This window comes from Psammomys obesus, unplaced genomic scaffold (genome assembly GCF_907164565.1).
Source record: "Psammomys obesus unplaced genomic scaffold, mPsaObe1.curated_primary_1811, whole genome shotgun sequence".
In the NCBI taxonomy this organism is placed as follows: Eukaryota; Metazoa; Chordata; class Mammalia; order Rodentia; family Muridae; genus Psammomys; species Psammomys obesus.
Window position 1 is genome coordinate 253,156 of NW_026591872.1, and position 3,844 is coordinate 256,999.

At 35.0% G+C, this 3,844-nt stretch overlaps 1 pseudogene; it reads right to left on the reverse strand.

Annotated features, from left to right (window-relative positions):
* Positions 1 to 1,089: 1,089 nt before the first annotated feature.
* On the reverse strand, positions 1,090 to 2,759 carry LOC129680506 (arylsulfatase K-like; annotated as a pseudogene).
* Between the last annotated feature and the right edge of the window lie 1,085 nt (positions 2,760 to 3,844).

The window sequence follows — 3,844 nt, forward strand, 5'->3', positions numbered from 1 at the left end:
CTCTAAACCTAGAAACATGGACAGTTGTGAGCTACCATGTGGGTGCTAGGAATTGAACCTCTAGAGTTCTCTAGAAATGCAGCCAGAGCTCTTTATCACTGAGCCATCTCTCCAGCCCTCTCCCCTCCTTTCCTTCAAAAGCTAATACCTAAAACTTACATGAAACAGAAAAGCAAGGCTAACAGCCAACAGAGAGAGATTGGTTAATAATAGAAACAGGGAATGTAATCATAGTAAAAATTATAGTGGCAATTGGATATATGAAAAAGTTCAACAGTTACAATAAATAAAAGTAAAATATTTGCTTTCAGGCTAGCGAAAACACCAAGTTACCCAAACTTCTTTAAAGTAACTACAGAAATTCTATAGCTATTCTTGATTCAGCAATATCACTTCTCACTGTCTACTGTTAATTAGAAATAAATACATAAAACAGAAGGCTATATGCAAGAAGAGACAGCATAGCATATTACTAATTGTGTGTGTGCTTGCATGTGTGTGTGTGAAGAATATATCCATTGGTGCCAAATGTGTAACATGTCCACAAAAGGATACAAACAAGGTAGTTTTAGTAGTTGTCTTTTGGAAGGGGGCCTGACAGGAAAAGGAAAGAAACTTCTTTATATCCTCTTTGTACCTTTTGACACTTTCCCTTTCTGCGGATGTTATCTATTTTTTAAAGTATTGAAATGAGCTATATGTAGGGTTTATGTTCCACAAAATAATTCTAATACATCAAATGCAACCAAATAATCTCATCAAATACAAGTAAGTCATGAAACATCATGGTTTATAAATAATAACCAACAATTATTAAAACATTTAATATTCTATTCTATGTTATCCAGGGAAACTTCTACTATTAAGCTGTCAGAGATCTACAGCAATAAATCCTTAGTAGCAATCATTTTTGAAAATGTGTAGTTGTGTAATCATTAGCCTCAAGACATAATATATATTTTACTACCTTAACCTACAGTCCACATTCTACCAACTGAGCTGTTAAATGAAGTTTACAGTACATACTTTTAAATGTATATAAAATTAATAATTACTAATGCTGTCTCAGCTTAATCTGCATGAGTGTATTTATCCACAGCACAAGAACCCTGTTTTGTTATTGTCCACTGCTACTGCAGAAGACTCATTTTCAAGCCACAGGTGGATCATGTTTTCATGCTTCCTTGGTTCTTTTCTTTGCTCTTGATGCCGCATAAGGTGTGCCATAACATTAGTTCTACACTGTTTCTACATGATAAACTGTTCTCTATTGTATTGGTGAACAAAAGCAGGCAAGGCATATTGGGGTAGTTTATAATATAATGAAGTTTCTGGCCAATAGAATACTAATTTCTGAAAATTCCATAGCAATATTTGTTAGTTCATCTAGATCTGAGGAAAGACCAAGATATTGGGGCCACATCGAAGAACCATGAGTGTACAATATATACTCCCACTGCCTGTTCCTAACATGTGGGTAGAAGCATTTACATTGGACCCATGGAATTCATTCAGAATCCAAGGCATAAGGAAGTTTCTGTGTGCATGTTCATTCACAGATAATCCTGATGACATTGGTAACAAAAAGTATCCACTCTTGGTCTGAGACAGAGGAATCGCAACAATAATATCAAGCATAGTAGGATAAAGATCCCCGAAAGAAACCATACTTGGTACTTGTAGGTTGGCCAATAATCAACAGTGGAACATGGGAACTAGGTTCATAGATATTCATTTTATAAAACTGCCAGTGTTCCGTGGCTATCGCCGTACATATAACAGTATTTTTTTTCTGTAGAAGAAAACTTGTGAAGAACCAAAATCATTTCAGCTACCATGACATTTATCTCAACACAAATAGTGTATGAAATTCTCTAATGTTCTTAATTTCCTTTTCAGCAAACTTCCCAGTGTAGTTTTTGTTGTTGTTGTTGTTAGCATGAAAAGAATAATAATCCACAGGCTACATTTCTGACAAAGGTAACCTACAAAACTACCTTGTTTGTATCCTTTTGTGGACATGTTACACATTTGGCACCAATGGATATATTCTTCACACACACACATTGGTATTATAATGACATCACAAGCTACTTTTTCATGCCAATAAAGAGTTGTGTGAAATGTTGAAGAGCCAAAGTTTTCTCCTGAAGATAGTGAAGGGTAAAAGTGTGGTAAATTCAACCCCATGTAAAGGACAAATGGTTTAGTGTAGCTAATTGCATCATATCTTAGAAAGTTGATCACTTTTGTGTTTTGCCAGTTCCTTCCATCACTCTCTTTTATTTTTATTAGAGATAAGACTAACCCTAGGCCTACCTTCTGGTCTCAGTCATAATGCAATATCTCTTGTTCATGCTTCCACACAATCACCAATGTGGTGATGACCTGAAGTATAGTTTAGTTTCCCAAATGTGTGTATCTGGTAGCCATACTTCTCTATGACATCCATCCATGTTATACAGAGACCCTGAAGAGGCCACTCCACACTGCTGCATATGATGGGTAGCAGATGAGAGTTTGTGTACTTTCATGAAGTTGATAAAGGAAAGTTTTGCTCTCTCACTTCCTGGTTGAAATGTTAGTCTTCCATCAAAGAAATCGCTGGCAAGCAGCACTACATTAGGTGCCTTGTCCACTCTCATCCTCTACTCTTGTGGACTTGTGCCATTGCCCCCATCACTAGCACTTGCAACAACAGCATAGAAGACAGACAGAGGTGTCCAGAGGCAGTCACTACCCTTCCTCTTCCAGACCATTGTTTAAGGGCAAGGAGGGCTAGGAGCCTAAACTTTTAGTTTGATTTCCATATCCTACAGTGGGGTTGAACTAGTCTCATTACAAAATGTGTTATGTCCTAGTATTTATTTTCTTAAAATCTACCTTGTTATGCTTTCTTTGTTTAAAAATATCTTATTTATTCTTTAATAATGTTATACATGTATATAATGTATTAGTCTCATAAGCATCCCTATTTCTCTCTTTTATATAATTCCTACTCCCTCTGGACCCCCTTTTTCTCCCCAGCATGTCCCTCTCCTATTTCCATGTTTGCCTCATTTTCTTATAGTTGTTTTTTGCATATCTTTCCACTCTCTTTTACTTCTAATTTATTTTGTATTTTTTATTCTAAAACATGTTTTTAAAGTAGCATATATTGGCTATGTCTTGAAGCCAATGCCTGCTGGATAGCTTGTTCAATACCATAGATGTCATTGTTTTTGAGAGAAGACCTATGCCTAAAGTCCAAGCTGTCCTGTTTTAACCTCCCAAGTGCTGTGATTCCAGGCATGTGTCACCACACCCAGCTTCAATATAATTACTGGTGTAGCTGTATTCATGTCTGTCTGTTTCTTGTTTTCTATATGTAGTATGTTTGTCTCCTTTGTTCCTGTATTGTTCCTTTACTGATATTTTTACATTAAGCATATTATATTTTAAAAGCAACATTTTAATTTTTAAAACTTCTTTGGACTTTTATTTTCTTAGTGCTGCTGTAGGTTCAGTATATTCTTATTATCAAAATAATTTTGGGAACCTATTAAATTATTTACAGTGAAATATAAATAATAGTCCTATATTGAACAATATATCCTATGACTATGGAAATAAAAATATAGTAATAACATATATCTGTCTTTTGAGACTTTATTAAAAGGCTACATACTATATGGTTCTAATGATATAACATTAAAAAAAAGGTAAAACTGAATACCACAAAATGTCAATGATTGCAAAGTGTGAGGAAAAAAGAATGAATGAATCATAGAATACAGAAGATTTTGAGGGCTATGGAACCATTGTAAATGATGCTGTAATAATGGACATGTCACACAGAGTAAAT